This window comes from Schistocerca americana, chromosome 5, assembly GCF_021461395.2.
Source record: "Schistocerca americana isolate TAMUIC-IGC-003095 chromosome 5, iqSchAmer2.1, whole genome shotgun sequence".
Lineage (NCBI taxonomy): Eukaryota > Metazoa > Arthropoda > Insecta > Orthoptera > Acrididae > Schistocerca > Schistocerca americana.
The window spans coordinates 64,861,676-64,876,818 of record NC_060123.1 but is presented as its reverse complement, the minus strand read 5'-3'; positions in this window follow the sequence as shown (position 1 = coordinate 64,876,818).

Sequence of the window (15,143 nt, the reverse complement as noted above, 5' to 3'; positions counted from 1 at the left end):
CTTCCTCCCCCAGTATTGTCACACGCGAGTACCACACACACCGTATCGCCATCTACGACAACAGATAATTTATGTATATCATCAGGGTGCACATGTGTTGTGAATTCTTGGATGGCACCTGTACGAGCAATGGTAGGGAGGCAGGGAGGTGTGGGAAAGCCATGGCAGGGGGAAGCATCTGCTAGGAGGGGGGTGGCAGGTGCACTGGACTGCGCAGGAGACAACCTCGGGCGATCAGCTGACAGACGAGGGAGCGTGACCAAAGGCAACGAGGAGCCAGCGTGGATTGAATGGCGTGACAGAGAGCTGTCACATGAAGATGGTAACACAATGGTAGAATCCGAGTGGTTGGCAGTTCGACTGCGAGGGCTGTGAGGAGTGAAGCCCCGAAAAGATTGGCCACTCGAATTAGATGAACGCGGAGGAGCAGTGCTCGGCAGAGAAGCACGCTGTGGAGAATCAATACCCAAATGCATGGTGTGGGAAGATGGATGGCTGCTCAAAGCAGGAGTGGGAGAAATAGGGGCAGAATCAGGGAGGTTCACCTGAGGCACAATGAAAGCTGGTTTCACTCGGTTGAGTGAGACCGTGGTTACAGAGTCTTTTATGAGGAGATCCAAGTTATTCTCAGAGCGTTTGACGACCTTGTAAGGACCTGTGTAGGGCGACTGAAGCGGGGCTTTGACTGAATCGTCTCTGAGAAACACGTACTCACAAGAGCCTAGCGTGCGCGATACGTACGCGCGCGGAGGTGTATGAGCAGCCGGAGGTGGCGGCTGAATTTTGCTGCAGTGCAAGCGCACCCGCTCGAGAAGTGAAGGGAGTTTAGAGGGCCGTGGAAGTGGGGTCGGAGTGACTAATTCTCCAGGCAAAACCAGAGTTGGCCATACACAAACTCGGCTACGGAACCCTTGAGGTCTTCCTTGAAAGTCGCACGAAGGCCAAGAAGCACGAAGGGCAGTGCCTCTGTCCATAGTGAGTCATGGCAACGCAGGGCAGACTTTAAGGTGCGATGCCATTGCTCGACAAGCCCATTGCTTTGGGGGTGGTATGCAGAAGTATGAATTTTGACAATACCACAAATTTTACATAAGTCAGAGAAAACTGAAGACTCGAATTGTCGCCCCTGGTCAGTGGTGAGGTAAACAGGTGAGCCAAATCTAGAGATCCACGAATCTAAGAATGCTCGACTTACTGTCTCAGAGGTAATGTTCGGAATAGGCACAGCCTCAGCCCACCAAGTCATCCTGTCAATAGCTGTAAACAAGTAACGGAAACCCTCGGAGGGGGGCAAAGAGCCTACGAGGTCGACATGAACATGGTGAAACCGGCCTGGCGGTTGGGCAAAACAGCCAAGGGGTGGAGAAATGTGCCTGTAAACTTTGTTCTGTTGACACACCATGCATGCCCTTGCCCAAGACTGACAATCACGGCGCATGTCTCTCCAGACAAACCGTTCAGTTACCAGACGGGTGGTAGCTTTGACACCGGGGTGTGCTAATGAATGTAGTTTGTCAAAGACCTGGCGTTGAAGGGGCTTAGGAATGAATGTAAGCAACGTACCAGTCGATTCATCACACAACACTAAGTCAGATATGCCAGGGAAAGTAGAGCGTATCAGTTGGAGAGAGGAGCTGTGGTCTGAAATTAACTGCACGGTATCGGGGTCTGCCGATTGCAACCGAGGTAGGTCCGTTAAGTCAATTAGGGTTGTGACAGCACCAACACGCGAGAGAAAATCAGCGACCACATTGTCCACTCCTCGGATGTAGCGAATGTCATTAGTAAATTGCAAGATGTAATCGATGTGACGAAAGCGTCGTGGGGGTGGATCAGCCGCAGGATTTTTTATGGCTGGAACCAACGGCTTGTGGTCAGTGAGCACATAGAAATCTCGTCCCTCAACATCAGTTCTGAAGTGTCTTATGGCCTCGTAAACTGCGAGTAATTCTCTGTCGAATGCTGAGTATTTCTTCTGCGCATTGTTTAGCTTTTTTGAGAAAAACTGCAGGGGGGTCGTAACATCGTTGTATGTCTGACTCAGTACTGCGCCGATAGCATTGTCACTAGCGTCAGTAGTGATAAACATTGTGGCGTCCGCCCGTGGGTGAGCAATAGTGACAGCGGAGGCCAACAGCTGTTTGAGTTCATTAAATGCCTTGTCCTTGCCTGGTGTCCATGGTACCTGGCGGGTGCCAGAAGTTTGTGGGCCAGCGAGAGCATCTGTGAGAGGAGCCTGCACCGCAGAAGCGGCTGGCAAATGTTTCCGGTAATAATTAACTGTTCCGATGAACCTGCGTAATTCCCTATAGGTCTGAGGGCATAGCATCTCGAGAACAGGCTTGATCTTGTCCTGTGGTGGTGTCAGACCGTCTGATGACGCAACATAACTTAGGAATGTGACGGATGACTGGTGCAATTGAGTCTTTTTATTGTTCAGTTCAATACCAGCGGCTGTTAAAATATCTGTCACAACTTGAACATGCTCATCACTCTGTTCTAAAGTAGAAGCAAAAACCAATATGTCGTCCATGTATACGAAACAAAAGTCTAGATGGGATAAAGTTTGATTGATGAAACGCTGCCACGTTTGGGGGGCATTTTTCAACCCAAACGGCATAAATTTGTATTGGAACAGCCCGAAGGGAGTGGTTATGGCAGTCTTTTCAATGTCCTCCGGAGCTATAGGAATCTGATGAAATGCATGCTTACAGTCCAAAACAGAGAAGTACTTTGCACCTGCGAGCGCATGATTGAAGTCTGCGATGTGTGGGACCGGATATTTATCAATGATGGTGCGGGCATTTAAACGCCTGTATTCTCCGACCATACGCCAAGTACCGTCTTTCTTTTGGTCAGACAGGATAGGACTAGCCCAGCAACCGGAAGAAGGTTCAATTATTCCCTTTTGTAACAGATCCTCCAATTGTTCTTTTGTAATTTTCATAAATTCTGGCTTGAGGTGGCGTGGACGTTGCGATATGGGTGGCCCATCGGTTAGACGTAACCGATGAACTGTGCCGTTAGTGACTCCTGCAATACATGGCGCGGCATGATAGTCAGATGTCCATGAAGCAGAGCAGGCAGTGGCAGACGGGCCAAGCTGTGGCACTGAGGGCACGGAAGTACAGGTGTGCCACCCACTCGTAGGCTGCGTAAAGGCCGCACATGTGTTAACATGGGCGAGGTTGGTACACTGGTTCTTGGTAGCGGGCCGTGCCGCTACGAGCGCTGTAGGCACGAGTGGGCATGGCCGGACAGCAGATGGCCGTAGTTCATTGCCACGAGCCTGGCAAGTTAATTGTCCATTCGGAACGCAAGGAGCATGAGCACTCGGGCATACCCTATCATTGCAAAAGCGGGTGCTGACACAGTTTACAGAGTTCACAACATTGTCATTAATGTGCACAGGCACGGGAACACCAGATTGGCACAGACTGACCTTGTCTGTAGCCGACGAGTCGTCTGCTTGTAGTGCCGCGAGGCGTTGTTGTGTGGAGGCCAGCTCGTGGTGTATGTTGCGGAGATGCAGCAGCATTTCCATACGTTCCATCCGCAACTTAGAAGACTTGGCGCACTCTACTAGCCACTTGTTTGTCCAAGATTGCAGGTCCAAGGATAGGTTTACATACTTCTTAGCACAGCATACATGTTTGGTGTTAGCCGAACTATCACTCGGCGAAGCGAAAGGAATATGTTTGTTAAGGGAGGGGTAAAACACAGTATTTTGCACAAAATCTAGTGACAACTGATAGTGCTTGAGGAAATCAATTCCGAGAATAGGTTCTTCAATTGTTGACACTAGAAACGTCCACTCCAGCTTGCACTCGGGCGAAAGTTTCACTGTATACAAAGTGGAACCCGAACACTGTAGGGTAGACAAGTTCACTGCACGAAGTACTGTTTTGTGTGGTTGCACTTTATTGGTTGCTAGGCGAACCGGCAGCAAAGAGACGTCTGCGCCGGTGTCTACCAGAAAACATACACCTGATCGTAAATCGCGAACATAGACTTGACCACACTTACTGTTATTGTCCGAAATGGAGTGCAACGTGGGATGGTGCCCGTTGTTTACATCGCAGGAGGTGGCACCGTAGCCTACCTGTGGTAGGAGTTTGGGTAAGAACATGGTGACTGGCATATGCGAGCTTGCTCTCCGAATCTCGCGTGGAAGAAACAGTAAGGTTGGGCGGGCCTGTGCTCCTGTGGGTAGTTGCTAGGTGACGGAGTATGTGCCACCGAGGCCGATGCACTGTCGTTGCGAGGAGTTGAAGGTGCAGGCAGGGTGGCTAGTTTAAAAAATTTGTTATCAGCAGCACCAGACAAGGGCGTGGCGTCAGAAAGCGTCTTAGTGCGGTCACGTCCAGAATGCAGTGCATGGAGCTCACGTTGCCTGGCGGAGTATGCTCTGTCAGCGGCGCATAAACGTTCATTTACTGGCCTATCTTCATACGCAGAGATTGCAGTCTGGACAGGCAAAGGCAGCTTTTCAGTCCAGATTTCTGCGAATTATTGGCGTCCCGTAATGCGGGAATCGCGAAATTCACTTGACGCCGGGGGGGCAGCTGAGAAGCGACAGACGCTCAAACGATGTTAGGATCGTAGTCAAAATGTGCATTATCATTGACATGGTAGCTCAGAGAGAAGCCACAAGTGCTTAAGTACGCTGGTGAATGTCCGTTATGCACACAGTATTCACTCGACCGTGAGTGGTGGGGCTGGTTGTAGATGTCGGAGTAATTACTGTGCAGCACAGAATTGTTGACTTGATTAGAAGCAACACAAGGATCCCACACACGTTCACTAGGATGCACACTCGGTGTGATATTTGCTGTTTGGCGAGCATTGAACACCTGTTGACTAGCCGGCGCGGAAGGATACACACGTGGCGGGAACTGATTCGAGTTTGAATTTACTACTGGATTTTCCAAAGTAGCAAAACCTCGCTTGACGCCATGAACTGTATTGAATTGTGCATTCGACACGTGAGTAGGAATGTTCTGACCAACACTCTGTGGAGAACACGTGGGAAGGTCTAGGCTAACAAAGCCAGAGTCCAGGACCGTTGGCGGTTGGAAGAAACTGGCGGCACTCGATGAATTCCACTGCATGTTCTGGCTGAAGGATTCCGAAGATTCTTGTGGCATGTCCACTATGATGGCAGGAGTGCTGGAGAGATGTTGCTGAAATCCGGGTGGCGGTGAGTGCAGAAAGGCCATTGTCTGGAGCTGAACAAAGGCCCTCGCAATCGCGGAGAAACCCGACGCGGTAGGTGCGTAAATAACCTTCGGGTAGTAACTCGGACGTGTATTACACAAAAAACGGGGTCACCAGTGAGGGAATATGGAATAGTTGTAGGTAAACAACTAGAATTCTCTCAGATACAGATTTATTCACACTTAGCTTCTACACAGATAGAAGTCCGGAGGCTAACTGCCGTTAGCGTCCAACCTCCTGCCCAAAGCCCTCTCCTCAAAGATAGCACACTTACGCACAGAATAAATATCGATATTTATGGCGCTCTACGCCACAAATTTCTCAAGAATTTTAGAAAAGGTTGTTAAAAGGGAGATAGGCCGATAGTTGGTAACGTCGGCTTTATCGCCTTTTTTAAAGAGAGGTTTGACAATAGCAAACTTTAGTCTCTCAGGAACAATCCCGTGCTGGATGGATTCATTAAATATGTGGCACAGTATTTTGCTTATCGACTTATAGCACTCCTTCAGTAATCTTGAAGAGATACCATCTATGCCAACAGAATTCTTGCTCTTCATCTCTCTAATGACATTCTCAATTTCATGTACTGTGACAGGAGACACAAAATCGGCTTGGTTGTTTTTTTTTTTTTTTTTTTTTTTTTAAATAGCTTTTTGAAGGAATAACATGGCTTCATTAACAGAACATGTTTTTCCAGTTTGTACTGCTGATGCCAGAAAGTGAATGATATCATTTGTTTTAATTTCTATTGTGTTTTCTGCAGCAGGGATTTTACCTGTTTCCCTTTATATTATGCCACATATGGTTTTAATTTTGTTGTTCAAGACATCAATTTCTGATTTTATAGAAATACTCTTTGCCCTTCTTAGCACTTTTTTAAGGATAGAGCAGTATAGTTTGTAATGCTTTTCCTTTTCTACAATATAACTGGATTTTAGTGAGGCATACAGATTCCTTTTCCTTCTGCAAGACGTTTTAATGCCCAGTGTTAGCCAGTTTTTATTAAAGTAGGTTTTGCGTTTGTATTTGACAGTCCTTTTAGGAGCAGATAAATTCATTTAGAAAAGCATTGTACTTGTCATTAACATTGCCAAAGAGCTCAATCTGGTCCCAGTCTACTTCTTGTAGGGAATTGCAGAAGCTATTGATAGACTGTGTGGTAATTACTCTGAAAGTTTTACTGCAGGAGTTGTTCTTACAAAAAGGGCTAACATTGTCAATTGAAAGTAGTTGACCATCATGGTCTGAGAGTCCATTCAATATACATTTTACAGTTATGTTTAGAATTCTACTGCTGTCTAAGAGGATGTTGTCAATTCGGCTTGTAGAATTAGCTGTGACTCTAGTGGGAAAATCCACCAGTGCTGTTAAGTTAAAAGAGTTCATTAAATGTGATAAATCATTTCTTCCCATGTTATCTGTAAGAAAGTCAACATTAAAATCGCCTACAATTATAATATCTTTTGTTTTTACAAAGAGATGAGTTAACAGAGATTCTAACTGTTTTAGAAAAATACAGATTTTGCCTGCAGGAGCCCTATAAAATGAAAGGAAAGAAATTTCAGAGAAATAAGTACAGATTACAACTCCACAAACCTCACAATGTTGATCAATACAGTATTCACTCAAGTCTAAAGATCTATAAGCTATTTTGTTCTTCACGTAAACCACCACTCCACCCTTATCTAAAGAATGTCTACAGTAAAGAGCTGCTAGGTTATAGTTATTCAGTTGCAGTGTGTCACAACCAAGTTTCATAAAGTGTTCACTAAAACAGATTACATCAGCATTGTTAATAAAGTCCTTATCTAAAATGTTAATGGATAGCTCATCTAGTTTACTTAATAAGCCTTAAATGTTCTGATGGTAAATAGCAAATTTATTAGCACTGGCTGCAGATTTGGGGTGGTTGATTGGGTTAGTCTCTCTTAAAATGTTAACATTAGGCTTACTTGGAGTTGTAGTTATGACACAATTTTCCTTTCCTTGTGATGATACCACAAAAAATTCTCACTACGAACTGCAGCTTTTTTGGACCTCTTGCTCCTCCTCCTTGCAGTTGGCACTTCTCCTTGGGTTGCTGAAGATTTCTTGTCTGTTAGCTGCTCTGATGGTTCTGCAACAGCAGCAAATGATACTCTGGGTGCTAATGATGCTTCATCTTTTGGCTCTGGAACTATTCTTGGTGCCAGTATATCTTCCTGAGGTGATGCTGGGAAAGCCTCTTCTGCCTGTGGGAGTATTGATATCCCCTCTTCTTCTTCTGAAATTGTTGGTAAGTGTATTCCGGATTCTGAAGTGATGTCTTGAATGACCATTGGAGCAACATTATTTGTTGGCGCTAGTACTACTGTTGCAACCACTTCTGATGAGGGTGATTTTCCTTCAGTTGATTCAGGTGTTGCTGCCCTTGGTGAAGTCTCTGTTGTGTCAGCAATTAATCCTGGTAATGCTGCCACAGGTGTTGGCTCTCTTGAATTCGCTGATGATGGTGAATTTGCTAATGTTATTAATAGTGGGTCCACTTGTTGTGGATTGGCAGGAGGGAGACCAACCCACCAAATTTAGAGGAAGGCGAAAGGCACGCATTTTAGCTCACGCAGGCTGGCGTGAGGTCTGGAACAGGACAAGGAAATTAGAACTTAGAAAAACGGACGCAGATGGTGGAATACTTAACTTTAATCCATTAATGTTGAACGTAGCTCTTGTCTGTACATTATTTACAATATCAGTAGTAACTGAACATGGCACCTTGCTAGGTCGTAGCAAATGATGTAGCTGAAGGCTATGCTAACTATCGTCTTGGCAAATGAGAGCGTATTTTGTCAGTGAATCATCGCTAGCAAAGTCGGCTGTACAACTGGGGCGAGGGCTAGGAAGTCTCTCTAGACCTGCCGTGTGGCGGCGCTCGGTCTGCAATCACTGATAATGGTGACACGCAGGTCCGACGTATACTAATGGACTGCAGCCGATTTAAAGGCTACCAACTAGCAAGTGTCTTGTCTGGCGTTGACACCACATTCCTCCCCCGCAAATTGGCATATGGTTGTGTTATAAGGCTTCCGCCCACCGTGGGGAGGATCCCATGTTGACGTATGCAACGAGGTGGGGAGCCTAACAACAGGCGAGGCTGTGCCACCCGCACCCTGCCATTCGGTCCGAGGGCAGCTAGGAAACGCCTGAAAACCTGCTCCAGGGTGCACGCCAACATGCGGTGTATGCGCCCGCAGAGAGACAGGAGGGGCCGAAGGGTCGACCTCCATCGGGCCGGGGCACCCAACGGGTGAAGACGCCATATGGTCCGGAGCGGGCAAGAGGTCCATGTCGGAGGACAACTGGGCACGGGAAGCGATATGCGGCGTGACCCAGGGAGGCGCCTGGTGGCTGCAGCGAAGCGTCCACTGCGGGCGTCACCGGCGGGAGAACAGGCGGCGGCGGCGGCGCGTCGCCATGGGGCAAAATGGAAGGCAGCGTCGGTAACACCTGGGGCTGAGGCGAGCCAGTAGATGGGTCCCCAGGGCGCTGACCGGACAGCCCCGTCGCTGAAAGCAGACGGGGAGCGGCAGAACCCGTGCGACGACATAGGCGCAGCTGATTGATATGCCGACGCACCTCACCAGAGGCCCCCAAAACCAGATACAGAGCGCGTCCGAGGCAGCGAAGAATGCGCCCTTCAAGCCAACGCCGTGAACCTCGATAGTGGCGGTAGTAGACAACGTCACCTGGAGAAAAAGAAGGTGTCTGCCGCTGCACAGGAACCTGATGCGGCGGATGTAGCAAAGACATCAAGGTTCGATGATGTCGACCGTGGAGCACCTCAGCCGGCAAGCGACCATCTCGGGGCTGAGAGAGATACGAGGACAAAAAGAGCAACAATGCGTCCTCCTGAGAATGAGACTCTTTCAACTTCAACATCTGTGACTTGAAAGTCCTGACCAATCATTCAGCGGCACCGTTTGACTGTGGCAAAAACGGCGCGGACGTCAGATGTTGAATACCATTGGCCTTGCAGAATGACTGAAATTCTGCGGACATGAATTGTGGGCCATTGTCGGAAACAATAGTCTGTGGAAGACCTTCAATGCAAATGATAGCAGATAACGCTTGGATGGTGGCAGATGACGTTGTGGAAGACATCCGGACAACAAAAGGAAAATTAATGAATGAATCGACCAGAACCAACCATCGAGCATTCCAGAATGGACCAGCAAAATCGATGTGTAAGCGTTGCCAAGGGGAAGTGGCTTTTGGCCAAGCAAAGAATTTCCACGGTGGTGCGGATTGTTGTTCGGCACACGCCATGCAAGAAGAGCACATATTCGTAATCGCAGCATCGATTCCGAACCAAGTACAGTGCTGACGAGCAAGTTGTTTCGTTCTCACTGTACTCCCATGTCCTTGGTGGAGAAGCTGTAAGACAGAGGACTGTAATGAACGTGGGACCACGACCCTGGACTGATCATTATCAGAACGCAACAGCAAAACACCATGTCGAAAAAAAAGTCTCTCCTTGTGATCAAATAATCGGCGAACCAGCAGATCCCTGATCCGTGACTTGGACAAGTGCTATTGCGTAGCAACAAAACGCAGAACGGTAGCAAGGACAGGGTCGGCAGCTGTGGCTGTAGCTACACGACGAAAATCAATCGGAAATGATTCGACCACGTCATCGGTTTCCGCATCAATGAACATGCAAGCAAGTTCAGAGGAATCGAATGCTCTATCCTCAGCAACAGGTAAACGGGACAACGCATTACCATTTCCATGCTTAGCAGTGGACCGATACAAGATATCGTAGCGGTACTGCGAGAGGAAAATAGACCAGCGAAGGAATTTCTGCGCTGTACGTGGAGGTACAGGCTTGTTCGGATGAAAAAGCGATGTCAAAGGTTTGTGGTCTGTGATGATGGTAAAGTGACGACCATACAAGAAATCATGAAACTTTGTAACACCAAATACGAGAGCCAATGCTTCTTTCTCGATCTGTGAATAATTTCTTTGTGCCGACGAGAGCAATTTGGACGCAAAGGCAATAGGGCGATCGTGCGATCCATCTTTGTGCACAAGCACAGCACCGATCCCGAAATCTGATGCATCCACCATCAACAAAAGGGGTTTCTGGGGATCGAATGGCATAAGGCAAGTATTGGAAAGCAACGCCGATTTCAACTGGCGAAAGGCGCGTTCGAATTCCGTCATCCAGATGAACGGAACACCTTTACGGCGTAAGCGATGAAGCGGAGCTGAAATGGAAGAGGCATGGGGAACATAGCGATGATAATAGTTAATTTTTCCCAGCACACTCTGTAGCCGCTTCAAATTCTGCGGCGAAGGCAAGTCTTGTATGGCACGGAGGTGCTCGGCACTGGGATGTATGCCTTGGGCATTGAGTACATGTCCCAGGTAGGGTAAGCAAAAAACACACATTTGTCCTTCCACAAGCAAAGACCATTTTGTCGCAAGACCTGAAATAATGTTCTGGGATTGGCTAAATGTTCTTTTTCCGTCTTTCCGGAGATCACAAAATCGTCCAGATAGTTTGCTGCAGTAGGGACTGACGCACAAACAGTTTGTAGATATTGCTGAAATAATGCAGGGGCGGATGCACACCCGAATGGCAGTCGTTTGAATCGATACAAACCAAGATGCGTGTTAACCACCAAAACGCGCTGGGTTTCATTGTCCACCGGTATTTGCAAGTACACATCTGCTAGGTCCAACTTCGAAAAATATTTACCCGGGCACAGTTTGTCAAAATGATCTTCCGGGCGGGGTAAAGGAAAAGTTGCAATCACTAGTTGTGGATTCACTGTTGCCTTGAAGTCCACACAAAGTCTCAATTTTCCGGAAGGTTTTGGCAAAATGACTAAGGGTGATGCCCAGAGAGAAGCCTGCACACGTTCAATCACACCTTGTGATTCCAAATCGTCTAATGTTTTTGCAACCTCATCACGCAATGCGTGGGGAACATTGCGTGCTCTGAAAAATTTCGGTTGCACGTTTACTTGCAGTTCCAAATGTGCTTTATAGTTCTTAGCGCAACCAAGGCCCGGTGCAAGAATGTCTGCAAATTCCTCACATAGACGAGAAACACTGTCTGACGGCACAGACTGGTTCACTGATAGGACCTGATTTACTATACACAAGTTAAACAACTGAAATAAGTCGAAACCAAACAAGTTCACTGCAGAAGAAGAACGAAGGACGTACAATGACACAAGTTTTGTTTGTCCCTTGTATGTTGCAAGAATGCTGCACTGTCCTAACACAGGGAGCCCGTGACCTGAATATGTAGTTAGCGTAACATTTGCGGCACGCAACGGAGGTGTGCCCAGTTGTTTGTACGTGTCTTGATTGATCAGGGAAACTGCAGCTCCGGTATCGAGCTGGAATGGTATCACTTTGCTGTTAATGTCCAAGTCCACAAAAAGTTTATTGTCCTGTTGACGACAAGAGCGACTGTCTCGTGCAACATGAACTGACACTGGTACAAAATCACTTGCAATTTGACGGGATTTCCGGCAAAGTCGACGCACACTATTTGTGGGATGAACACAGTCACTGTTAGAGAGAGTGGCACTGGGCAGAGTGGAATAAACTACATGAATTTCCATGGGTGAAGTTTCACGAGCCGGAGGATCCTTGGTTCGATTCCGATTCCGGCGCAAAGCAAAGGGCCTGGAATGATTGAGAGTGTCCGATCTGAGCTTTTTCTGGCAAACACTCTGAACATGGCCTTTTTTATTACAGAAAAAGCAAATAGCCTGGCGTGACGGGCAATTCTCACGCGAATGTCTAGTAGCACACCGCGGGCATGATTTTAGCTCTGCATTTGCTTGCCTGCGCGACACACGTGGCTGAGAGCCTGGCGGCCATTGCGGGGCCGGGCGCGAGGGCTGTTTACTGCTCCGTGCAGCTCGCCCGGTGGGCCAGTTAATGTGACACACGGCTGGTGAAGTTTCAAATGATTCCTGAGCAAAGTCAAGTGTGTCCTGCCAATCCAATATGTCCATTACTTGTTGGAGGGAGGGATTGACTAGTTTCAAAATCTGTTCCCTTATACGAACATCAGAAACGTTCTGTGCAATTGCATCACGTACCATAGTATCTGAATAAGGGAGTCCACATTGACACTCAAAAGCACAATCCCTAGTAAGGCCTTGCAAGGTTGCAACCCACTCCCAATTAGTCTGACCTGCTGTATGTTTTGTACGATAGAAGGTATACCTTTTTGCAACTACATTGACTGATTCTTTGAAATATGCATCTAATGCAGACAAAATTTTGTCGTAGGACAGAGTTGCTACATCGCGTCGGGGAAATAATTTGACTATCACACGGTACGTTTGTACCCCGATGGAGGAAAGGAGAAAAGGCTGCTGCTCATTACCTTGAATTCTGTAGGCGGCGAGATGGAATCCAAATTGGCGTGACCACTCCGTCCAGCTTTCCAGTGCAGCATCAAAAGGTCGAAAAGTTGGTGCAAAAGCGTGTTGTGGCTGCGGTAGCGGTGGAGCGGCGGCTGCCGCATCGTTTTGCATTGATCGTTGACCCTGGACGAGCTGTCCAAGGGCATCCAGTAAGGCCTGTGTCTGCTGATTCTGTAAGCGATAAAATTCGGACAGTACATCTGGAGATTGTGGCAAAGCCATTACACAAGTAAATCAGGGGAATATCGATCAGAACGCGGGGGCCTCGTCGCCAAATGTTGTGGATTGGCAGGAGACCAACCCACCAAATTTAGAGGAAGGCAAAAGGCACGTGTTTTAGCTCACGCAGGCTGGCGTGAGGTCTGGAACAGAACAAGGAAATTAGAACTTAGAAAAACGGACGCAGATGGTGGAATACTTAACTTTAATCCATTAATGTTGAACGTAGCTCTTGTCTGTACATTATTTACAATATCAATAGTAACTGAACATGGCGCCTTGCTAGGTCGTAGCAAATGACGTAGCTGAAGGCTATGCTAACTATCATCTTGGCAAATGAGAGCGTATTTTGTCAGTGAGCCATCACTAGCAAAGTCGGCTGTACAACTGGGGTGAGTGCTAGGAAGTCTCTCTAGACCTGCCGTGTGGTGGCGCTCGGTCTGCAATCACTGATAGTGGCGACGCACGGGTCCGACGTATACTAATGGACCGCGGACGATTTAAAGGCTACCACCTAGCAAGTGTGTTGTCTGGTTGTGACACCACACCACTGTTGGGAGTTGAGTTGTTGCAGTAATTTTGGAAAGTTGAGCTGCTGCATATGGTGGTGTTTGCTGAGGTACTGAAGGTTGAACTGTTGTAGATGAGTAATTTATTTTTTTGGCACTTACAGGCAGCATTGCCATAATTTTTCTGCAGAGAAGTTTCTTGCCCTTTCTGTTAAGGTGCAACCCATGTCTCGTGAAGCTGTCTCTAAGTAGGAAGTTGACAGGTAGAAACTGAGTATTTAGATACAGTTTACATATATTTTCGAACTGTTCATTAGCCTTGATTATTTCTTTGTTTACGCATGATTCAGATGTATGGTCATGTCTATGTGGAATTCCCATGACAATAGTTGCTTTAGTATTATTAGAATCAAGTATCCTATTCAAGTTTTGGACAGCACTCGGCAATTCATTTTTATAAACGTCGTTGGCTCCCCCCCTATTACTGCATATTTATTTATATTTCTTGGAGACCTGTCTTTTATGTTTTTCTGATTTCATACAAGGGTGCTCCTGGTTTTACATAACTGCAAACTTTAACATCGTGATCTTCACGTAAGATTTTTGCTAATCCACGACTGTGACTATCCGAGTGGATATTTACCTTAAAGGATTTCTTCCCTGATGCACTTTTATTTGACAATGCAGTAGCAAATGAGTATTCACTATTTCTAATCTCTTCAAGAACACTGAAACAATTATTTAATGGCACTTGGATGACAGATTCGTTTGGTTTTCGATGAGTGAACTTTTTAGGCCTATTAAACTCAGCACAACTTTTATTTGGTGATGTATTAACACTGCTCAGTGACTGAAGATATATCAAGTCCTGTTTTAGCTTTACTATGTCGTCACACAGGATGTCAATGATTTTTTTTCTTTTGTTGCTAATTCACACAGAATATTGTCCAAATTTTGTTGCAAAGATCTGTGTTTACCGGGCTGATCACTATACACGAGAGTTTACATGTTCTTTTTTCCCAGTGTTTTTAATTAAGATTTGGCACGGCACGCACCGATTATCACACCCTGCATTGTATTTCTCGCACAGGGAACACTTAAACTCGCGATTTTTGTTACTAAAAACGGAGCTCACCAAATGTGTATCTTCTCCGGCATAACAGGTGTAAAACAAAGCATAGTGCTATAGATAGAATAATGTTGAATGAAACACATTTAGCTATCCAGAGAGCAATGCATGAAGCCTTCAGTAACAATCATAGCAGAATATTGTCCAATAATCCTTCACAAAACCCAAAGAAATCTGGTCATATGTTAAGGCTGAATTTGTGGCTGATTGAGTCTCTCTTCTAACTATAAACATAAATCCTTCAAACAAAAACCTGTGCCCAATTCTTGGAAAAAATCGCAGAGTACACCTGTGTACAAGAAGGGTAGTAGAAGTGGTCCGCAAAACCACTGTGCAATATCCCTGACATTGATTTGTTTAGAATGTTAGAACATATACTGACTTCAAACATAATTAAGTATCTCGAGCAGAGTGACCTCCTCCTTGCCAACCATCATGAATTCTGAAAACATCGATCTTATGAACACAACTTGTACTTTTCTCACATGACATACTGAAACATATGGATCAAGGCAGGCAGGTAGATGCAGTATTTCTTGACTTCCCAAAAGCATTGGACTCAGTACCACACCTAAGCTTATTGTCAAAAATACCATCATAGGGGGTGTCAAGTGAAATTTGTGACTGTACTGAGGACTG